Below are 25,898 nucleotides of genomic sequence, written 5' to 3' on the forward strand. Positions count from 1 at the left end.
GTGTGATCAGTAACTGACAGCTGGATCTGTGATTCCCCTGGTTGGTTTCTTGCACTTGATCTCCAGTTATAATAGTCAGTTTACATGTAGAAACATGCTGCTTCTACCTCTTAGGCTGTGACTTCTGCCATGATGGGAAGCCTTCTAGACTGCTTGGGCATCAGACCTCTCCACTTGGAACTGCTCCATGGGGCAAATCCACTCCATATATCTTTGTCTTTCTTGTGAAGAGTCTTTTTCTTCCTTGCTAACTTATACTATTGTAGATCAAACAAAATTTATAATTGGCCTACAAATTCTGAGTTATGGAATGTTTTTATACATCTCTACTAATGTCAATGTATTAATGTTGTCATTAGTATTTGTTATTAAGTGCGCAGGCACTTTTCATACACACACACACACACACACCACATACAAATTTAAACCTTGCACCAGGCATTTGAGGTCAGTGCAACTAATTCTTTGTATCAAATAAGGATTCTGTGGCACAGAGAGTTTATGGATGATCCTTGAGCTCTCATAGCAAGAAATTGACAAAATCAGGATGCAAATGTAGGCAATTTGACTTCTAAGTTTAAGCTCTTAACCACTATATTTTACTTGCTTTTCAGAGTTAATTTTTAACAGGGTTACCAATCTAGTAATTGGGAGAATGTGGTAATGTTGCCTGTATAAAATTCAATATTGCATCTGATGAGATATGTCATGGAAATAGTTTTCGTCTCCTGTTGAAATGAAGAAGCATATACTGAAAACTTAATTAATCAGGTAGATCTGTACCTGGTCTCAAGATTAAACCATTCATGCTAATATGGAGGGAAATGTGTTGTTAGTCCTTAAAACTCATCTCAGTCTCAACAGTTAAGCATATTTATTAATGACTTGTGTTTACATATGCAAAACACAATGATCATACTTACAAATGAGATGAAACTAGAAGAGAGAGTAATTGCTTTGAGTTCCTGAACCAAAACTACCTTGATAGACTGTAGTAAACAGCTGAATATCAAAAGATGACACTAAGCTGGGGTGGGGGGTAACTAAGATTTTATAATTTGGTTAGATTTTCAAAAGAAGTATAGAAGTATACATAATGGGAGATGTGGACCAGCAGAAGCATCCATGAGAATGAGAGGCATTCCATCAACAGCCAGAATCATGTAAATCACCAGTTTGCTCTGGCCATCAATAAAGATGATCCTAGCAGAGAAAAATAGGACAGTATCCACAATGCAGGAAAAAGTAGCTCTACTCTATTCTATTCTAATCAAACCACAGTCTTTAATGTTGAACTATAATTGCACTTGGAGGGCAAGGTAAACACCACAGACATGTTGGTGGGGATGCAGACTGTTTGGTGAAGGTTGCCATATGACATAAGAATACTGGAAGGAGGTACAGATGTTTAACTTGAAAAAGAAATGGAAACATGTTTGTACTTCAGTACCTAAAAGACTTTCTTGTAAAGGCTAATTAGACCTCTGTCCAACTCTTCTAAGAGTAGACTTAAGGGGAAAAGGGTAGAAGCCACACACAATAAGATAAGTGTTTGATCAACATAAGGAAGTGTTTTCAAAAATCCAGAGCTGCCAAGTCAGGAAGTAGTGAATTCCCCCAAATACGACTAAGAGCTGTCTTGCTGTGCAGTTACGGAGAGATTTCAAGGACGAACTGGGATGTTAGATTACATGTTAATAAAGATTCCCCCCAAACTACAAAACGTTAGAAGTTTTCCCCTTGCCACTACTTTGTCCCTGAAAACTGAGGTCAGAAAGGGAAGCACTGGAGAGAAAGGATAACTGCTAATAAGTCTACAGCAGTTGGACATCATGGAAATCCTAGGCTGGCTAAGCGACCTGGCCTCCTTAGGGAACATCACTTTGTGCCTGCGTAGAACTTTTACATTCTATCTCCCCCCTGTACATTCAGTTCCTTGAATACTATTGTCCTGATGCCACAAATATGCTTAAAGTACTTGATGTAGTACGGAGTAATCACCTCAACAGATAACGTGGAGCGTTTTAATATGACTCCAAAGGGATCATTTTTAATGTAGGATCTGCCCGGTTTCTGGAGCAGAGCGCTGCATGCTCACAGTAATACCTCAGAGTAGATTTGCACAGGCTTCCAGTGTCTTCTACATATCTTTGAACAGACTCTTATCTTCATTCTCTGGAAACTGGTAAAAAGAGTAGAGATTTTAAAAAGAAGGACATTACCGTCAATTAATGTGCTCAACAGAGTGCCTGTTTCACGTTTACTACAGCGTTTTTGGTCCTCATCCCAAATTAGGAGAGCATTATGGTGATCTTAATTTTACAGATAAGAAACTGAGGTTCAGCTGTGGGGAGGGACCCACTCCAGAGCAGAATACTAACTGGTGTTAGCGCTGGAGTCCATAATTACACCCTCTGATTTTTATCCCACTGAGGAGAGTGGAAATACAAAAATCTAGTCCTTAATTGCTGCAAATCTACTCCCTGTAAAGATATGCCATTTATAGGCACAAGAATAAAAACAACCCCAAAATAATTAGCATCATGCCACAGGGACTCTGGGAAAGCAGAACTACAGGAAGAGAAAGAAAGTCTATAGACTTTTTCCAGTTCTCCATGTTAAGAACTGTAACAAGTTTTCAGAGCTCCTGAAATCATTGCATAGATTTTTATTTCAATTTTGCCATAATTCAAGTTTCTCATCATGCCTGAAAAGAAGAAATCTGGTGAAATCACAGAAAACATACTCCAGGTTTTTAACCTTTGCCCACTAAAACCTTAGAACAGAATCTTATCTTTTTGTGAAATGATCTATTTTCTGGGGACACAGGGCTGAAATGAAATCATATTCTGACTGTATTAATGCTTAAGTTGCATGTGAGCCTAAAAATCATAAAAGAAAATTATATTGTTTTCATGATGGCATATCTGCATGAAAATGATAAAGAATTTTGAAATGGGAAAATATATGTATTAAAAAAACTCCCACTTCGTAGTTCGAGTTACTGGTCTATTACTTTGAAATAGATAATTAGAAAGAACTATTTAAATTCAAGCATCCATGGGGCGCCTGGGTGGCGCGGTTGGTTAAGCGTCCGACTTCAGCCAGGTCACGATCTCGCGGTCCGGGAGTTCGAGCCCCGCGTCAGGCTCTGGGCTGATGGCTCAGAGCCTGGAGCCTGTTTCCGATTCTGTGTCTCCCTCTCTCTCTGCCCCTCCCCCGTTCATGCTCTGTCTCTCTCTGTCCCAAAAATATATAAACGTTGAAAAAAAAAATTGAAAAAATAAATAAATAAATTCAAGCATCCATGTACCCAATGCTATTTCATAAAATCCCATTTGACTTGATTTTGTTTGTTTTTTGGTGAAGAAACATATATTTCTTTGCTGTCCCAAGTTCCTTTTGAACAAGCTATAGCTTTATCAGACACATGGAAAAATACCAAACAATTGCTGTATTCTGTTCATGGTACAGCTTCATAGTTCATAGATGTGCAAAACTACTGCCTGTAATCACAAAGCTTAGGAGTAGAGGGGAGAGTAACAACAACCACACACTATGGCCACTGACCACGCTGGGCAATTAACTGAAATCCTCTGTTCTTGTGTAAAATGAGGCATCTGGACCAGTCCTTTGCAGGGATTTATCAGGTCTGACACTTTGTGACCTCATGTCTTCTGAATAGTACTACTTGCACAGTTATCCAGAACATAAGATACAAGGAAACTCCCCAAACATGAAACTAGTGTAAAATAAGATCTTTCCTTTCCATTTTGCGAAATAAAATATGACATGCCTTCCTTAATTTGTAAAGTTACTCAGGAGAAGTTTACTTTAATAACAGATCTTAAAACAGCCCTTTCACATAAGAAGGGCTTAGTGAATATTTCCTGAATAAACGAATGAGTGAATTTGTAATAATAGTCCATATTGGACCTTGAATTCATCTTCTCATTTCAACTATGAAAATACTATTTGCTGAACCCACCCTTGTATCATCACCACCATCATCATCATTATTATTATTAAATTTTGAGACTGATACTTACTGTCTAATAATAATGTTTTATTGGCCTTCCCTTGAATCAATACGATTTAGGTAACCAAATTTTGAGTGAGTGTTATTATGTGCCCCTCCATGGTTCTTGATATGGGGATCCAGGAATGGGGAAGAGATAGTATCTTCCCTGAAAGGTTTTGCAATCTAGTCAGATGGGCAGGAGAAGTGCACAGAGAGAAAGCACCAAAGAGAGAACCTAGCATGGGTGTTCAGCACAGGAAGACCTTGCATCCATTTGAAGGAATCCAATAATTTTACAGAAGGGAACATTAGAAACAGGTCTTAAGAGCAGGTGGAGTTTTGACAAAAACTGGTAGAAAGAAGGTTCTAATATTTTTCTACATTAACTTGAAAGTTTCTTGACCTGCCTCAACTGAGTTCCTTTACAGGATTAAAAATAACAACAATGATCTGAGTGCCTTTTGCGATGAATTTCCTATTATTGAGTTCTCCTATCCATATCACATGTCAGGCAGAGTATTTTTTCAGATAATGAAACTTGGGCTCAAATATTGCCAAAGTCATAGAGATAATAGATGATTAAATGGAGAAAAACATCATTTACCTTGGGAAACCAGTGTAGTTAATGCTGATATACTTCTAGTTCCTGTCAGATGTGGAGAACTGTCACTCTGAGAACAAAGCCAGGTTTTCACTGGAGTAGTGTCATCTATGTTTTGTTTTTGTTTTTTTTTGTTTTTGTTTTTGTTTTTGTTTTTAGGGATGGGAGGGGTGAGGGAGAGGAAGAGAGAGAATCTTTTTTTTTTTTTTTTTTTTTTTTTTTTGACGTTGATTTATTTTTGGGACAGAGAGAGACAGAGCATGAACGGGGGAGGGGCAGAGAGAGAGGGAGACACAGAATCGGAAACAGGCTCCAGGCTCTGAGCCATCAGCCCAGAGCCTGACGCGGGGCTCGAACTCACGGACCGCGAGATCATGACCTGGCTGAAGTCGGACGCTCAACCGACTGAGCCACCCAGGCGCCCCGAAGAGAGAGAATTTAAGCAGGCTCCGCACACAGTACAGAGCCCAACACGGGGCTTAATTCCAGGACCGTGAAATTGTGACCTGAGCTAAAATCAAGAGTCAGACACTTAACTATCTGAGCCACCCTGGCACCACTATATTGTGTGCTTTAAGCAATTCTATTTAATCAAGAATTTCTTAATTACCATCAGCCACACTGTACTATTATGTTGTGAATGATGACAGCACATGAATATGACAAGGAACTAGATCATCTGGAAGGTTCATAGGAGAAAGGAATACTGGAATCTCTAATGAGTATTTTCCAGAATAACATAATGTCACCCAGTTATCTTGGAAGGAGGCTTCACGTGCTATAGGTAAGTCTCATCCTACTGAAAGGACATCATAGATAGGTTGCTGATGCAAAATATTTAGGGTAGGCAAATATATATTCAAACTCAGAGCTTGGAAGTATTTTCCCCAACAGAAAGCCTGTCCCTAGGTGGAATCGTCTTTAGATTCCTGCACTGAAATCAATGTGTCCTGAGTTGAGATTGAAAATTTAAAGGAGGGGCGCCTGGGTGGCGCAGTCGGTTGAGCGTCCGACTTCAGCCAGGTCATGATCTCGCGGTCCGTGAGTTCGAGCCCCGCGTCAGGCTCTGGGCTGATGGCTCAGAGCCTGGAGCCTGTTTCCGATTCTGTGTCTCCCTCTCTCTCTGCCCCTCCCCCGTTCATGCTCTGTCTCTCTCTGTCCCAAAAATAAATAAACGTTGAAAAAAAAATTTTTTTTAAAGAAAATTTAAAGGAGAATAGAAGGAGACAGTAGGAAAAACACAGGTGAGAAGAAACCTAGGTCAGGGAGCAGAGTTTAAATGTCAGGATCATTCCCCCATATATCCCTATCTTACACAACTCTTGCAGCTATTTACTTAGTGCTGACTTTGTTAGAGCCTTGGAGAATAGTTAAGGGAAGGAGGAAATGAAGACTTCTCCTTTCCTCTTTGTCCTGTACAATTAGATTTTTCTGAAGTGAGCAAAGAGAATTTATGGAAAATTACTGGAATTTGAAAGAGCCCCTCTCCATACTTCTGAAAAGTACATGGCATTTGAAATAACAAAGAATGAGTGAATTTCCATTATCCTTCATATTCCTAATACCACATAGGATTCTAATCATTACATCCAATTATTCCCAGAAAAAAATTCCAATCATGAATCTCCCACACATCACTCATGAGTCTCCCATCTGTCTTTCCTTAGAGAAATTATATTTGGACTTCTTGAAGTCACTGTAAGCCTTTGTTTCTTTTCTGTCTGGAAAATAACAGACAGTGTGACCCTGGCTGTCATCTTGTTTTTCGACTGCTGATGTGATTTTGCCTAATAAGTAGCATCCAATGGTGACTATCGCAATTCAAATTAAAAGGAAGAGAGTAGAATGATGTGCAGACAAAGCTCAGATGTGGGTTTGTTGATATTTGTAGCAGGAGGTTAATTAGCATTAACAGAAGTATCAGCAGTTGCTTGGACTTACTCATAAGGTACTGACTGCTCTCAGCAGTATAGTACAGAGGAAAACAAGTCAAAATAGTTTTCTTTTTTCCTCTTACAGAAAAACCATTTACAAAAACAAACATAAAGTAATTGGATTCTTTTTTGTTTGCTTTCTGTTTCTCCTTTGCAGCTAAGTGTTTGATTTAGCTGCTGCTTTTGCTCCTTCCCAGTGCTACATGGTCGGAGTAGTAATAGGGTTGGTTGTACTTTCTTTTTTCCTTTTTCATTCCCTTCCTCCCTGGCCTCTCCCCCATCCTTTGGTGGTGGTGGATGTTTCCTTTAGGCAACTTTATTTTTGTCTCTTTCATTTTCAAATAATGATGAATATATTTTTAGGGGTGGCTTGTAAGTTTGGGGTCAAATAAATGCAAGGTACATATCTATCCCTCTGATCACTCTTTACCCATCTAAATGGTTTTTTTTTTTTTTTCAACGTTTATTTATTTTTGGGACAGAGAGAGACAGAGCATGAACGGGGGAGGGGCAGAGAGAGAGGGAGACACAGAATCGGAAACAGGCTCCAGGCTCTGAGCCATCAGCCCGGAGCCCTACGCGGGGCTCGAACTCACGGACCGCGAGATCGTGACCTGGCTGAAGTCGGACGCTTAACCGACTGCGCCACCCAGGCGCCCCTACCCATCTAAATGTTTTAAAGCCCCTACCTTCCCCTAATCTTTGCAATGGTCAGAATAACTGTTAAAGACAAAGTTCTAGCCTTGAACAAGGCCCAGAAGAGGGTTTTATTTGTTTGACTTTGGTTGTGGTTTCCTCCTGCAATATTTCTCCTGCAATAAAGAAGAAAAATGTGGGGCACCTGGGTGGCTCAGTTGGTTAAGTGTCAGACTTCGGCTCTAGTCATGATCCATCGTGTCACAAGTTCAAGCCCCATGTCGGGCTCTGGGCTGACAGCTTAGAGCCTGGAACCTGTTTCAGATTCTGTATCTCTCTCTCTCTCTATCTCTCTCTCTCTCTTTCTCCCTCTCTCTGCTCCTCACCTGCTTGTACTCTGTCTCTGTCTCTCTCAAAAACAAACACTAAAAAAAAAAAAAATTTAATGGTATTTCTTTATATCTATATGCAAGAGAGCTTAGGATCATTTGAAAAACTATCCCAGATATTCTCAAATTAAATGTTCACTATTTAGTAGCTATAAAATTATTTAATATACACATGTTCTTACATTATTTAGTCACTCTTTGATGTTTTACAGAAAGTTTGCTATTTTAACCTATTGAGAAATGTTAATTAATAATGAAAGATCAATAAATAATAACCATAATGCAAATTGAAATATCTCCTGCTGTGCTAGACTACGGTTATTAGATTTTTGATGAGGATTTTATTAATTTCTTTGTTCTTCTATGGAGGAAACTAGAAATGGATCTTAGGGAAAATTAAGGATATATATTTAATTCTGACCACAAATCAAAGACAGGCTTAAAATTCCTTGAGGAAAATTTACTCAGTAGCGCTAAGCAATATGGGATCAGGCATGCCAATTATTTTGTACAAAAACATAAAAGGAAGTTAACAGTAGCGCCATTTCTACTTAAATCCGCCAATCAGATGGAACATATCTATATATCTGTCTAAATCCTGTGTGTGTGTGTGTGTGTGTGTGTGTGTGTGTGTGTATCCATTTACTTATCTGACAGGCTAGCTAGACAAACAGATAGATGATAGATAGCAAGACATTAGCTATAGATTATGCAAATGGTACTGTGTATGATTCAAAGATATATGTATATTTATAAGTATCATGGCTTATTGGATAAAGCAGATAGACAAATCTCTCAAGAACTAATTTATCCAACCCTACCATACAGAAGAGGCTATCATTGAGGCCTGTAAATGTTAAGTTAAAACCCCAAAGCAGTAACTACTTGGGGGCTGGGCTAGGGTTAAAATCTAAGTCTCTGATCTTTCAAAAGAAGGAGAAGCCTCATTTAAAATTAATCTCAGTTATTGTAGTGAGGGGATGGCGGCTGTAGTTTCTCCAGTTTGGTAATAGCTAACTATCCAAACCATTAAAACAAATGGAGAGTGGGTGTGCATATACAGGTAACAGCTGTACATCCACATTTTCCTTGTCTTATTAGTGGAGACCAGGCGATCTCTAGATGTTTGGGGGTTATCTAAGGGGGGGATTGTTTTGTTTTTTTGCTTTTTGTTTTAATAGTCTGAGTAGACTTTGGCAAATGACCATTCTGAAATAGAATTCGGGCTGTTTGGAATATGAACACTGAGTTATCACATGAAGCAAGTGGCAATTCCAGACTTGAGAGGCAGAGTTGAAGTGTGTGTGTGTGTGTGTGTGTGTGTGTGTGTGTGTGTGTGTGAGAGAGAGAGAGAGAGAGAGAGAGAGAGCACACGAAGTCTTGGTTTAGAAATAGATTCATGGAGTATCAGGCCTTATAGGTTGCACTTATCTTTTAGTAATAATAAATTAGTTAATATTTTTGAGTACTTCCAGCTTCTAATATTTTTACATAAGCCAACTCAGTTAATTCTTGTAACAGCATATGTCTATGTTAGAATAGAATTTACAATATTTTCCAGAGGAGGAAAAATCAGCTGTGGTAAAATAATTTTCCCAAGTTCACTCAACTAAAAAGTAGCTGGTAGGAGCTGGATTTGAACTCTGGGATTTCTAGATCAGGAATTGGAAGTTTTTACTCATTATATTATACTGTTCCCCATCATGGGTTGTCCCGTATTCTCTATTCTCGCTGGTAGCCAAGACCATCAGGTATATGATCCATAAGTGATTTGAGCTGGTATAAAGAACCAAGGGCTTGGCAACAAACAAACACATTAAACAAGAAAACAACTGAAATTCTGCTACAGCTCTACTATTTAAAAATATTCACTATGCAGAAAAACAAATTATTTTAGAAAGTGTCTTCCTCAAATTCCCTTAAATGCCTAGCAAGTTGATACTAGTAAATATGCTATTTCCCCATTCTTTTACTATATTCTTCCATATCATAATGCCATCCTCCTAACAGCACATGGTAAATGAGGGGGAAAATCCATATGAGAAAAATGTGGCGAGAATACTGCGTTAGTGATTAAGAACAGATGGGTGATTTCTAAGCGCATCAGAGTTTCAAAAAAATGAGAGCTCACAAGAGATTTTTAAGAATCAGTTAATATCCAAATATTGAAATGTATATATGAAGATCTATCCAGGTCCAGCTCTATTTGTGTGTCATCGGTAATAACAGTACAGACCAAGTATTTTTGCAGAATGGCTAAATTTACTTCTTTCTAATCTTTGTGTCACAATACTTCCAGATACAACTCACCCCTCATTTCCCAGTCTTGGGTTCGGACTGATAAAGCTCACAAGCAAAAGAGAAAGTATTCCTTTACTATTAGATAAGCAAGCACCTGGCCGATGTCAAAACAAGATTTATAACAACCTGCAATGGTAGACTTGTGGTCACTCTGGGTCCTCATACTCCTTCTTCACCCCCAGTCAGAGATACTTAGGCCATCAGGTGCAGATAAAGAAACTGGAACAGAGAGGAGGAGAACATGAACCTTACCTGACCTAGGAAGATCTTCCCAGGTGTATTTAGTGTAGGGAAGCAAGAAATGTATGAGTGAGTTTCATTCCTTAGCAACAAAATTAGAAAGGACATGTGGATTCAGGTTCATGTTTTTTGTTTCTCTGTTTAAAGTACAGATACCCTGTTCACAGCAAAATGTGGCCTGGTGAGTATACAGACAGCAAAATTTTTGTCTCCAAAACTGCCCTCAGGAAGGACCTTGAGCGAATATCATCTTCTTTGGGTAGAAACAGAAAGAGTCTAGAGAAGCTTTCTCCCTTTCAAAAGAACCATTAGTGGAAAAGGAGCCCTCAATTCTATTTGCTGTCTATCTGAGATGTCGAATAAAAATAATTTATTGATAGCGCCTCAGAAAGAGGCATGACATCTAGTTTTGGAAGCTAGAATCTAGGTTGCCAATAATAGCATCTAATTATTATGTGGTTACCTTGTGTTCCATGTATAGTATTTCATTTAACCTTCCCAGCAATGTATTAGAAAGTGTTATTATACCTATGTGACAGATATAGGAACTGAAGCAGGGAGTTGTTCCAAGAATTTCCTCGAGGTCACAACAAGAAGTAGACTGTGAACTGAACCTTGGCAGTCATGAAATCCCACTAACCGGAAAGGATTATGACGAAAGATAAAATTTTCTTTATAAACTTCATATGCTATATGATAGTAATATTTAATATGACCTTTGATACTCTGTTAAGAAAAACAAACTGGTATTTGGGATATATAATCAAATATAACTACATGTAAAACTTGGGTTTCTGATTTCAAAATATTGTCCCTTCTGCCATGCAGCTTTTGCAGGAGTGGCTAATTCAGAGTGTAATGAGCTCTTTTTTCTCTCTCATTGCAATGAAGACACATGCATGTCAACAAATGATAATCATCTCTGAGTTGAGCTGCAGCATGGGGAAGAAGCTGGTGAGGGCAGAACTATTAAGAACCTGTGGTATGTCAGAACTAGGCTCTCCTTGTGGGCCTTAATTTTGTCACTAGCCTTTTCCTCCCTGACTGTGGTAACAATCAGAGTATTGACACTTTGGAGCATTCATCTTGTTGGTGGAGAGGGAAGATGTAAATGCCAGAAGGAAGAAGTTAAAGGAAATATTTTCCTTTTCTCTTTCTGAGAAGGTCCACATAAATTAAAATGTACCAGGAACCATTTTATTCTGCCTTCTAAAATTTAATCTCAAAATACTGTTGTCTTCAGATATTTTCCCTTAGTTGAATTAATTTCTTTAATTAGGCATTTTTTTTTTTTTTGGTCTTACTACATGGTGCTCAGCTGCAAATTACTTTTGCATCCAGATTTTGGTTTGCAATTCTCCACACAGTAATTTGTTAGCATAAGTTTTAACAAACAAATACCATTTCCTACAATTGTCTTTCAAAGAGGAATATTAGTAAAAATATCTCTGAATTCCAAGTGCTCAGTCCTGAAAGGAAGACAGTACATTTACTCTGCCAATGATGGTTGTTGAGTGCCTTGTATATTCCCAACAATGTCTTAGGAACTGTGAGATTGCAAAGAACATTGTGGTTTACCTCCTTTCTGCAAGACTGTCTTATGTTTTCCTACTCTCCCATTTGCCCAGCAGAGCACAGTTAAGAGTTTATACATTTTGTTGCAAAGATTCTGAGGATTTGTTGAATGTTCATTCATCCTGCAAGCATATATTGTCTATTATATGCTGGGCATGGGCTACAGCCAAGATATTCAATCTTGAGTAGGGCATAGTGGTAGGGATGGGAGCAAGATAAACTAGTTGACTTGTGACGACATAAAATGGAAGTGATTCCCCGAGTGGCTGTGACTTGAATTTGAATCTTTGGCCTACCATATATTAGCCGCATGACTTGAGAACAATATAATTTCTCGAAGCTCCATTTCCACGTTGGTAGCATGAGATCATTAATTCCTCTTTCACAGGGATTTTATGAGAATTTAAGACCAATGTATATAAAGTATCTACAACCTGGCAATTTCTTTTTTTTTAATATGAAATTTATTGTCAAATTGGTTTCCATACAACACCCAGTGCTCATCCCAACAGGTGCCCTCCTCAGTGCCCATCACCCACCCTCCCCTCCCTCCCACCCCCCCCATCAACCCTCAGTTTATTCTCAGTTTTTAAGAGTCTCTTATGGTTTCCCTCCATCCCTCTCTAACTTTTTTTTTCCCCTTCCCCCATGGTCTTCTGTTAAGTTTCTCAGGATCCACATAAGAGTGAAAACATACGGTATCTGTCTTTCTCTGTATGACTTATTTCATTTAGCATCACACTCTCCAGTACCATCCACATTGCTACAGAAGGCCCTATTTCATTCTTTCTCATTACAACCTGGCAATTTCTAATAAATATTAGTTCTCATTTTTAATCCATTCATACACAAAGTAGACCAAAAAAGAGAAAAGAAACCCCAGCAAATTCAGAAAGGATATTTTAGTTATGAAGGTAGAAGATAAGTAAGGGCTATGGGGAAATGAGCCTTCTGCTAAAATAGTGTCAGGAGACTCAGAGAAGGTCACTTACACAGGTCTTACTTTCTTTCTCAGCCTGAACTCTTTAATCCTTGTTAATCCATACCCATCAGAGTACACAGAATCAGAAAATATCCCATTAAACCTCTGATAGTTGTGGCTTATTTTCCACAGAGCACACCACAGGCATGTTTCCCTTACCATCTTGTGCTCTTTCATTGAATTAATAGACCTCTCTTTTGAAGACAGATTAATATTTATATTTGTTATGACACAACTGTATGCCAAGGCCTTTATCCTTAGTCTTCACAACAGCACTGTGAACCAGGTACTATAATTATATTTCTTTTATACAAGTAGAAGGCGAGAATCATAAAGGAGAAATAATTTGCCCAAACTCACACGTCCTGGATACAGAACTGAATCAAGGTTGGTCTGGCTGCAGTGGTTATACTGCCGGAAACTTGTAAGAAAAAAGTAAGCATTCTACTCCCTAAGCAAACTCACCAAGAAATAGAGAACAGGGGCCCTTTTCTTCAGCTTCAAAAGCTCTTGAAATGATATTGCTAAGCTGATCCTCTCCTCAATTGGCTTATCCTGTGGGAACAATTAAGCAATAATCACTTATAAATGGCTTCAGGGAAATGCTGAAGCTGGACTCTATTAGTCTATAACTCCTAAACAAAATAATTGCAAACATGGTCATAGCTAAAATAGCTTTTTGTTGTGTGGAATACATGACAATATATAGAATAAATTATGGCACACTTGTCTTGAAAAGCCTAACACACATTTGATTGAAAGTTGATATTTGGGGCAAGATTGCACTATTTTTGCCCTGATAGAGAGATAATGATGCCTCAAAATGAGAAGCCACATAAATATGATCAGAATCAATCATTTTTACCAAGTCTGATAGTTTCTAATGCCAGAACGGGTCATGTTCTAATAAATATTTTTAATGAATGCACTACTCCCTTATCATTTGACCAGAAGTTTTGTTCTTTCTTCTTTATGGAAATCAAACTATAGTTCCAATGGGAAGAAAAAAAGAAATGTATCAATTATGAAATTGGGTAGATAGGATTAATATGCTGAGTACACTGATGTAAAAATCATAAAAGGACTTCATAAATCCTGACTTTCAAGGACTGTAAACACACAAGAATGTCATATCAAATTTTAAAAAGTTTAGGTTCTCCTGGTACTAACAATAGAAACAAGAATTTAAGTTTAAATATGAGCCATAAGGGAGAAAGTGAGCTGTGGACTTGCACTTTTGGCCTTAATGGAATAACTGGTCCCAGACTAACCCTTCTGCCATTAAAAGAAAAAAAAAAAAAAAGCCTGGAAAACTGGATTGAATATATGAAAAAAATCTCTTTTCATATATGAGACAAAAGACCATGCAGGATTGTGACTCCTAAGGGCGGGAAAAACAAAGGATGGGATCCCTATGATTATGCTGGCTTTCTAGCTGGAGGCATCTTACAGATCTTGACACGTAGGAGGGAGAACCCAACCAAAAGCAGAGTAGTTTCACTAAGGAGAAGAGACAGATATCAGAAGTCAGGGAATCAGAGACAGCTAGACTTTGCTGGGTGTAGTAGCAGATGGGAGGAAACTATATCGACAAAAAACTCCAGAAATCTACATTAAGTGCTCTACTGAGTCTTTTGAGCACTAAGCTTTGCATGTACGGAGATCCATGCAGATGTGTGTGTATCTATATGGATCCACTTAAGTGAAAATTTATAAAGACACAGAATTTTTACAAAATCAGAATCATTCTCCCTTCTTTCTTCTGTCTCTCCCCTATTCCTTAGAAATATGATTTAAATGACCTTAGCATACACTTGCGTGTGTGTAGTATTTTATGGTATGGATGAATCATGATAAATACAACCAGTTTCTTTTGGCTAAATACCTTGTTTGTTTCCTGTTTTACACCCTGAAAAATTTTGTGACTCTTATTTTCTTATGATAAATTCTGGGAAGGTGAATCACTATCTTAACGACTATGAGCTCTTGGTAAATATTGTCTGATTGCAGCCAGCATTTACAACCATTTGTGTTCACATGGCACAGGATGAGCGCCAATGTTAACGCACCTTTATTCATACTTATCTTTTCATTAAAAAATTTTTCATATGTTTATTTGAACAGAGGATAGTGCATCACACTTTATTATTATATTATATTATATTATATTATATTAATTATATTTATTTTATTTATTTTATTTATTTTATTTATTTTATTTATTATAGTTAATGTATATATATTTATATAATGTTGTTACAAATTTGACTAATACAGACATTTCCCAACTAGACTTTTTTGTTGTTGTTGTTGTCGTTGAAAAGCTGTTAGTTTGACGTTAATCTTGTGTTGCATTCTAAATTACATGTTAAATGCATCTGCTTCATATAAAGGCAAAAGCTGGTATTATATTACCTATTAAAACTTGATGAATTATTCAATGTATTTAAATTAAGAAAGAAAACCTAACATTCACTATAACCTTACTAAGTGCTTGGTACTCTTCAAAGTGCTTTGGATGTGTTACCAATTTGTTTTACTCATAAAGTTCAATCTTCATAATAGGATCTATTTCATCCATCTCACAGATGAGGATACTGAAGCACAGAGTAGGAACATAACTTGTCCAAAGTTATATACATAGTAAGTGGTGCAGCTAGGACTTAAATGTGCTCTCCCATGACACTCTCAGAGAGCAATTTGTTTTTTCCTGGAACTAATTAAAAACACTGGATATCGTAGGCTTGAATTCTAAGTCTTGATTGTTTTGAGATCATTAAATATAACTAATCGAAATATGGAAATACAAATAATGATTTCAAATGGTTTTTATCTTCCTGGCAAAAGTTACTATCAATGGCAAATTCTTAGAATTTATTCACCATATGCTCTGGTTATAATAAAAAGTCATAAATATAACACATTAAAAAAAACTAAGAAAGAATGATGAAAAGAGATGAAGCAAAAAGAAGTTTACTGGCCAGGAAATGTCAAAATGAATGAGATTTACAAAAGTACACTTGACCATTTTGCTAAGGAATTCAAATTTACTGAATGCATGTAACTGCAAACTCAGGAGAAGCCAGGCTGTATGAGCCCGGAGCACAATGGTCCAGAGCTACATTGTTCTAATGTCCTTTGAAACCAGTATTTTAGTGTCAAGTTTTTGTCATGTTGTTTATAGTTAGTGCCTCTGCAGCACCTTCCACCTAGACTTTCTGGATTTTTTTTTCCATTGCAGGCTTTAGCTATGATCAGACTCTGGGTTTTTTGTCCCACTTGTGGTGGGTAGAGGCTGGTATTAGTCTTCCTGGAATCTACTATGTCTACACAGAATATTGGACATCCTTGGTCTCAGGTTCCTCAGCTAGCTATCCAACTTCCAATTGGAACCAGAGAACTAGGCTGAACCTCTATCCATTTGACTAGGGCTCTAATCCCATACCTAGTTCTGGATAGTTTTTAGGGTGCTACATTCTACATTCTCTATGCCATGGATGAAATCTTCTACTCCATGACTAGAACAATCTCTGAATAGATTGGTATTCCTCTATGCAGATACCCTCAGCTGCACATTCTGTAATCTTGAGCTACTTTTTAAACACACCTGTCTGCAGTGCAAGCCCCCTGGAAACTAGTCACAGTCTAGCAGATGATTGACTTTGTTAAGGACGAGAGACAGAACAAAAGGATCCATGTATTTGTAACAGGAATGAATTATTCTTTGACTCTTAATGGATTAAAAAACATGCAATATTCCAATATTTTTTCTCAATAAGTTTATTGTCAAGATAGACAACAATTATAACATCAATCAACTCTCAGATCATCTTTTCCATCTTTTATATAATAAAAGAACTCAGGGGTTCTTTGGATTAGAAATATAAAAAGGGGTCTGGTCTGTATTCCACTGGTTTACCTTATTTCTGTTACATAAAGCCACTGTCTGGCAAATGGTTTCCTCCAGTAATTATATAGAGAGTACCATTGTGGGCAAGCCATAGAGATATCCTCACAGGATACTCTCAACCCAACATAATTCTGACTTCAGAGATTCTTCCTGGGCTTCTCAGGCTGAAGAACTAGGGTCTCTCATCCCAAAGACATCTACACAGTCATTCCACAGAAGCCCTAGGCGCTAAGTGTGAGCAAAGTAAAGAACTCCACCACAGTTCAGGTTTTACAGTGTGCAGAATACCATCACACCTAATGGTCAGTTACTTTTTTCCCATGTGCCACTTGGCTCCATGCCCATCTCTTCCTGAACCATTTGACTTTATCATCTCCAGAGGGCACACTCTTCTCAAACAAAGACCTTTTCTTAATCTCACTTGAAAGTACTAGAAACCCTAACCTTAAGGACAGGAAGATCTCAATCTGCTCTTCAGAAGATTCTTTTCTCTCCTTCAATGATACAACAAGTAGCAGCAGTAGCAACAAAAATGGCACAAGTCCTCATGTTGCTAATGTAAAATGATGGATAATTTTTGTTGAAACTTTCTTTGTTCACGGTATTCATCACTATCTACAGTTCTACTTTTCTTTTGGATTATTTATTTACCTATCTATGTTGGAACCTTAGAGTACAAACTCTCTTCATCATTTTGTTCATTATTCTATCATCAGTATAAGAAAGTTCCTGATGCATATAGGAGGTATTCAACATACGCTTATTCCATTCGACTCTTTAATTCTCACACTCATTCTCTTTTCATTCCTCTTCAAATGCAGCCCTGAACATTTTCCTATTCCTTCATTCATCAATCTCTCCAAACTCCATCTCATGCTGAATACAGTCCATAGCATTTTCCTAGTTAATTCTGATAATCAATTCTGCTTCATTGATCTATTCTATTCATTAAGTATTCAAAATGCATGTGTCACATATACAGAAATACTATATTTCTGTACCAAATTATCATTCAGTGAAATCATTTGACTTTTGATGATATTTTGGTAATGATTGTTCCTAGTGCACAAACATTATTATTGTGTCATTTCACTTTTTGATTACCCTAAATTCTCACCCTTGACTTTGTCAGCATACAATCACATACTGGGAAATCATTTTGAGTTTGATCCACTGTATAAAATTTGGTTCTTTTTGTTGTTGCTGTTGTTGTTGTTGATTTGCTTTCCTCATAAAAGAGTGGAGGGTTTTAAAAGGGACATTATATACAGGGAATATGTCATGGATATCATAGAATTTGTTTTTAAATGTTGACTTTGAGATGTAACATCAACTGAGTAAAGAACAGAAGGAATGCATTCACTAGCATACAAACACTGACCCCCTTGTTATAACCCAATTTCATAACATAGTTAAAAAAAAAAAGTCAAACAACCTAGTTCTAGTCTTGTTCTGTCACCCCATGGCAAAATTTTATATCATTTGTAACATGACTAGCTTGATGTAGTTTTGAAACATTCTTAAAACAGTGGCATCGATTTTCCAAATAAATCCTTCAATAGAACCTATTAGATTAAACAGGTAAAATGGCAGTCATTTGCTTAAAGCTGAAAAGGGAAAGCTGGGGGCCTGGAGCTAGGGGCCAAATATGTCTGTCCATCTACTCTTCCCTCAACTCACCTTTCCACTTAACACAGACCCTGAATCAACTCCACAGGACATAGTTTAAACTAGATGCTCTATTAAAAGTTTTTTCTAGCTTTAACACTTTATGATAAATTATAACAAGTACACATATCTCAGAGATGGAGCTTTTCATTGTTTATTTTTACTGTTGTTATTTGTTTTGTCTTTAGGGTGGAGTGTGATTAAAATTCATTAGGAGAAAGGAAGCTATCTTTTTTTTTTTTTTAATCAATTATATGAGCAGATGAGACATCAATTCATTGCCTGGAGTCCATGGGGACATTTTGACTGTAGCTAGGATTCCTGTACCTGTGAATTCCACTAGCATAAAATGGCCTCAAATTCCAACTTTTTATTTTGTATATGCAAATATTTTAGGGACAAATTCAAAGGCAGAATTAATTCTGATCATTTCTTTTCTCGGGAGGTGGGGGAACAGAGAGAACAAGGGTGAATGTTTATTCCTTTAAATTAGACAACTGATAGAAAATTTAAGATCCCTTAGAAATGCAGAAAATGTTCAATCTCTAGACCATCTGCAACAAATTTACAGCAAATACTCCTGCATCCCTGGAAACAGTTTTATGCCACAAACTAGGAATTTCTCCAAAGTCACAATTACATGATTCAAAACAGGTAATTTTCACCCCAATCTCATGTTTTCATTCCAGGTTTTAGTTAATGCTGTCTTGATGGTTGCTGTTTGATGAATCAGCTTTCCTGTTAACTAGAGGTGCAGGGCCATCATCTAATGAAAACACTCTGTATTTTATGACTCCCTGGGCTGCAGTTCTGCATATTAAAATGGAATTTCAATCTCACTGTTAGAAATAAAATCAAAACTAGCATCTGTGGTTTGAACAGAACTGAGAAAAATGCTGCTCATTTAATTTTTACAATATTTTTCATGCTAGACAGTATAAAAAAGAGGCCTTGGATATAATTTTTAAATGCCTATAAATTAGAAATAAATTGGTAGAAATCAGCACAATAGTTCAGTGCATGGGTTAGTTCATTATATCCACAAATTTGAATGCTAAAAGTTTTCTGTTCTAGTTAGAAGTTTGCCAAAATTAAGGTTTCCTGCTGTTTCTCAAATAGCACTGGTAACACCTCACTTCCATCCCTCCTATTACAAGTGTTGAGCCCCTCTGATCACTTTTTGAACATTTCTTTTTTGTCTAGGAATGAGTGCACATTCACATTCAAGAGGAAAATGAAGGAGAAATAATTTCATAGCTAAGAATGAAAGTCATGGCAATAGATTAGTAAAAAAAAATTGGGGATTCCTAGATGGTTTTAATTAATCATATTTACATAAAAACACTACAAGATAATACTGAAACAAAATGGCAAACTTCTCATTACTGAGTTAATCAATAATCAATGAAGTATTATCAAGTGTGCTCAATGTTTGCCCATCCAACTCTCTTTGTCCTTCTCTCTCCCCCTTCCCTCACACATTACACACACACCCACAGACATATATCCACAGTCCACTTTAACTAATTATGCAAGTTTCTAAAGCTTTTGTGTTACTAACATTTTATTTTAAGGGAAAATGATACGTAGAGAGGAAATATCAGTGTTGGACCCTGTGCAATCCAGCTTTATTGCAGCTTTAAAATCTTCAGCCTATTTTTTTTCCACTGTAGAAGTCCCTTTAGATGATCTTATTACAGAATAAATAATTATTATCATGAAAAAGTGAATAGTACTCAACAGACAGAAATGCAATAACCACTATTTATTAAACACATATCATATCTTATGTATCATACTAATCCTGGGCCCAGTCTTCATTTCATACAGTCTTCCCAACAACCCACAAAGTAAATGTTATTAATTTCTTCCTTTTAAAAAATGTGGTAACTCAAGTTCAGAGTAGTTCAATAATCTATACCAGGTTGTAAAACTGTCAAGTTTCGAAACGAGGATTTAAACCGACGTTTTTGCAATTCCAAAGCCCATACTCTCAAATTTTAAACCGTGTTCCTTTATTTATCTAGTCTTGTGGTTACAAGGAAGGGTTTGATACAGCTGGCATCTAGGTCTCTGTAGATGAACCAACTAATGCAATATGCTTTGAACTCAGGCAGGAAGGAAGTGGAACAATGTTTCATGCTCGTTCTTGTTTTACTTTCACTTCTACTCCTTCTGTTTTTCCTCTTTTTTTGCTCTTCATCATTTCTTTGTTTGCTCTCCATTTTCTTCATTAATGGAGCCTTCATCATCATTGACAGAGTCATCTTCTTTCTAGTTAATTTTTACCAAAGTATTTAGTTAGGAAGAGCACTATATACATATACATACATAATCCTCAAAATTATATGCAATGTGATTACTAATAGCCCATTTTATGGACAAGAAAGTTGAATCTTAGAGAAGGTAAATGATGTTCCTAGTATCAAATTGCACACATAGGATGATTAAATGTTTAAATTGGATAGAATTAGGGAATAAGAGGTAACATGTTAGCTGGTAGTGAGAAGAAAGTTTGGGAAGGAGTTTTCAGTTCGACTCATCTCTTTTCCAAATCACAGAGCACACCAATCTATTCAGCATCAAACACCTTGTCTTCTGAGCCAGAACATATAATTTTGTTCTCGAGTTTCATCAGGAGATTTAGAGAGTTTACTGTTTATCAAATTCATCCCTCAAAATATTCTAATTTAACCAAGCACTTTTGAATATAGTATCCTCAGGGCGCCTGGGTGGCTCAGTTGGTTAAGTGTCCAGTTCTTGATTTTTGACTCAGGTTACAATCCCACAATCCTGAGTTTGAGTCCGGCATCAGGCACCATGCTAGGTGTGGAGCCTGCTTGGGATTCTCTCTCTCTCCCTCTAACCCTCTCTCCCACTTGCACACTCTCTCTTGCTGTCTCTATCTCTCTCTATCTCTCTCTCAAAATAAGTAAATAAACTTAAAAAAATAAATGCATTATTCTCACATGACATACAACCACTAACCACATACTACTAGATTCCTTTGATTGTCACCTATTTTGCAGGATTTCTCCTAGAATACTAGCAGAACACCTCCATTATCCCAAGTCTCCAGGTTAGGACTTTAACTTTCCTTGATTATCCTTATTTTCTACCAAACAAGGATGTGAAACAAGCTAATCCACAGAAAGTCTTAGAATTTTTGATTATGTATAAGATAAACATCCTTTGGGGGAAAAATAAATCATTGCCGTTGTAATGTGAATGCTCTTAAAAGCCAAACACCACATCAGTTCTTTATAAGAAACTACAAAAAGAACACATATGCCATATATTAAGCAATAAGGTAAATGCATACATTCATTCACTGATATCAGTCCTTGAAAGGACTTGAGAGATCCATCTTCCTAATTTGAAAGACGTAAAATAGTTTTCTCTCCTCTGCAGTGATGAATTAATTGCCCTAAAGACCAATAAGTAACGCCCTACAAAGTTACAGGGCCAAGTTTGTAGGTAGAAAGGTCCATTTGCTCTTTTCTTTGTCAAACAAGAAGAGTGTGGGACTGAGCATTTAATAAGTGTTTTCTAGAGAAACTTTTGGAGATGGGTGTTATTAGCTATCTTTTCTACATATGGGGAAATCTAGGCTCAGAATGGTTTATTTATCAATAGTCATGCTGTGACTACCTATTTTCAAAGACCAGGAACTTTGTATACATTACAGCAGCCATGCTAAAATATGTAGTATAATTAGACATCCCTACATATAATTTTAAAAATGAGAAAAGTTATAACACATTATGAACATGGAAACATAATTAAACATTTAGGAAACTTTCATATCTTCATTATTTCATAAACATGATTTACCTTGTTAAACACAATCAACCCAATTTCTTGGAATATTTACAAGAATATTTAGACAGTAATTTAAACTCTTATCGTGAGTCCGGCTTGTTGTAGAGTGATATAAATTAAAAAGACAATCCTTAGTCCCTAAATGCTTTAGGTCAAATTAGCCAAAATGAATACATGGGGAATATTTACAGAATCATCTGATGTTAGGGTATGTGGGTTGGCTTTTAGGTGCAGAAGAAATAGGTAAACTGGGGTGTGTCTCTGCATACATTTCCTGAGGGGTATGTCTTACACTGAGTCTTGGCACATGAATAAAATTTACATATGTTAGTGTAGGAATAAGGTTTAAGAAAACAAGATGACACAGAGATAAGGAACATGTACAATATCTTAATTCCTAATCTTCAATTCTGAGATCTAAGAAATTCTGCAAGCTGAAAGTTTTGGTAACTCATTTATTGGTAAAGTAAATCCTGAAAGGATATAAACATTTTAATAGTCTTTATGTATCTCACTTGGTGTGAATATTTATTTATTTAGCTGCAAAAAAATCATGTGTTTCTTGTGTTTGTTTAAAAATGCTGCATCAGATGCAAATGGAGCTGTTATATATTATACAAATATGCCACCATTAGCATCTTCCTCAGATCCAAAATTTTTGAATTATTTTGTCCACTTGGCCCCACACATTCTAAGTTAGAATTCACGAGCCTTTATTTGTATTGGGAGTGGGAGAGGGGAAAGTACTAAGATATTAAGGAGGCCAGAGTGCACAATGAAGCAGGTTACACAGAACCTTAAAGATAGGCCAATGATAGGAACTAATGTTGTACACATTATGAAAAGTGTTACAGATTCTTCAGGATGAGTACCATATGGTAAAAGTGACATTTTTTTAAGAAAGAATTGCCAGTCAATGTGTTTAATATAGATTGTATAGAGAAAAAAAGGAGAGTATAATAAACAAACAAACAAAACAACCAGAAAATTACTACTTCTCTAATTTCCAATTGCAAGGTCATGGGGAAGCTACTTAACTTTCCAATACTTTAGTTTCCTTATGATAAAACAAGGAAAATAAGAGTACCCATGTTATTAGGATTTTTTGAACATCAAATGTTTCAATACCTGTATACCACCTAGAAGATTTCCTCACATATATTAAGAATCCAATAAGTAGTACTTATGACTGTCACTGTCATTATAGGACTAGTGATACTGAACAAAATAAGGATAGAAACAAATGTCAAAGTTGACCCTAAAGTTTATTTCTGGGAGAATGGGGAAAATGGCCTTATTATCTGGGAAAAAATGTAAACACTTTTATGGTTTTATTTGTTTACCTCAGAGCCTGAGGGTAGATGTTCTGATTTTTAAAAAAGGACAGGGGTGACTGGGTGGCTCAGTCGGTTAAGCATCCAACTCTTGATTTCAGCTCAGGTCATGATCTCACGGTTGGTGGGTTCGAGTCCCCCATCAGGCTCTGTGCTGACAGTGAGGGACCTGCTTGGGATTCTCTCTCTCTCCCTCTCTCTCTGCCCTTCCTGTGTGCTTTCTCTCTTTCTCTCTCAAAAAATAAATAAATAAACTTTAAGTAAGTAAGCAGGTAAGTAAATAATAAGTAGATAAATAAATAAATAGGGACAGAAAAGGATCATAGAAATTATTGCCTATTAAATCAAATGCAGAGAAGAAACATAAATGAATAGAAGTATATAAATATCTAGCAGATATTGTATTTATGACTGATAAACCACTTGGATATCAACTAGGCAAATTTTAAATGGAAAGATTGTGGCTTTTGGGGTGGGTTCTTCCCCGCCCCCCCCATAAAATGAAAAAATAACTTGATGACAAAATACAGTCCCTTCAATTCTATGATTTAAATACGATCAATTTTCTTTGAATATAACCAACAAGGCACAGGGATTTAAACAACAAACAACAACAACAACAACAATAAAAAAAAAAAAAAACAGAAAACAACCTGGATCATCAAAGAATCAAGCTACTGGGAGAGTAGACAATAGTCCATGAATAGTAAATTGTCCTAGTGGAAAGTTGAAGGCACATCTTATATCAGAGATACTGCAATCTAATTTTAGAATCCATTCCCTTCACAACACCATGACAGGTAAAGTCCATAATCACTGAATGAGCTAAATTCATTTTTCCACTTGGATGTATCAAACTTAGAGTACTTATTATTCTAGCACAGACTATAATCAAACCATTTCTTGAATATTATCCGCTCCCCAAAATAAAATTTTTGACTAGCCAAAAGGGTAATTTAGGGAGAGATATTTTACTTTATAAAGGAAACTACTAGAACAAATATGCTAACCACGAGGACCTCTATCATATATTATGTCTTCATCTTCCACTAAAACACTTCTGAGACCGTGCTTAAGTAAGCTCCTAGCAAATCTTGCACACACAAAGATAAAGATATAATTCCTCCTTTCTTGGATGTCAGAGTCAAATGTCGTAGGACTAGATTCCAACTAGGCACCCTCCATCACCAGTCTGGAATGGATTCCTGCCCTGAATGATGGATTTAGCTCACTTAATGCTGGACTTTCCCTGTTATTGGTGTGTTCAAACACCTGGGCTATCAAGTTGTCAGATTGTAGTTCAAATTATTAGTGTGTCACTTACAAAGTGTGTGACCTTGAGCAACTTAAAGTTTGTGTTGCCTTATACTTTTCTCATTTATAGAATAGTAATATCTTTCCTATAGTGGCATTGTGATCTTTAAACATGTATAAAGAGTCCAGCATAGCATAGAGGAGATATTCAATATTCAATAAATATTAGTTCTCCTTCAAATGTCAATGCCTCACCTTGATTTTCTCTACCTTTCCATTCCCTGTGGCTTCCTGGTTCCTGATGTCAGCTAAATCTTCTGACTACCAGACTTGCTTTACCCATTAGTGATTAAAGTTAACTCTTATTAAGGGGTTCCTTACTGATTTTTTCTATACTAACATTCATATTGAATAGGAACAAGAGAGTTAAGGATGTGCCTAAGATATAATAATAGAAAAAATTTTAGTTGCTTATTTTGCATCCAGGCACTATGTTAAGTGCTTTAATGTGTATTTTCTCATTTTATCCTTATAATTACCTTAAAGGTAGATGCTGTTATTTTTTCCTATTTTTTTTAAAGTTTATTTAAGGGCAGAAGGGAAGAATGGCATGAGCAGGAGAGAGGCAGAGAGAAAGGAAGAAAGAGAATCCCAAGCAGGCTCTGTGCTGTCAGCAAATAGAGCCTGACACAGGGTTGGATCTCACAAACCATGAGATCATGACCGGAGCCGAAATCGAGAGTTGGATGCTTAACCAACTGAGCCACCCAGGCACCCCTTTTTACCTATTTTGTAGATAAAGAAAATAAGACTGAAAGACATTACTAAATCACCTAAGGTTACAGACCTAATAACTGACAGCTCCTGATTTTAACCATAAACTCCTATCTCCACACCTTTGCTCTTCCTGAGATGCGGTACAACTGTGACATCCCCCAAAGGGACCCGCGTGCTTCAGTCATTTTATCACAAATTTTAAAACTACATTATGTTGGTTTTCCATTGCCGCAATAACAATTGACCATAAATTCAGTCCATTAAAACGACCCAAACTGATTATCTTCCAGTTTTGGAGGTCAGAAGTCCAAAATCATTTCAGCTGGACTGAAGTCCAGTGTTGGGCAAGGTTAGTTTCTTTTTGAGACCCTGGGGGAAAATAGCTGTTTCTTTGCCTTTTTCAGCCTCAGTGGCTGCTTGTATTTCTTAGCTTCTGGCCCCTCCTCCACCCTCA

This window comes from Leopardus geoffroyi, chromosome D4, assembly GCF_018350155.1.
Source record: "Leopardus geoffroyi isolate Oge1 chromosome D4, O.geoffroyi_Oge1_pat1.0, whole genome shotgun sequence".
In the NCBI taxonomy this organism is placed as follows: domain Eukaryota; kingdom Metazoa; phylum Chordata; class Mammalia; order Carnivora; family Felidae; genus Leopardus; species Leopardus geoffroyi.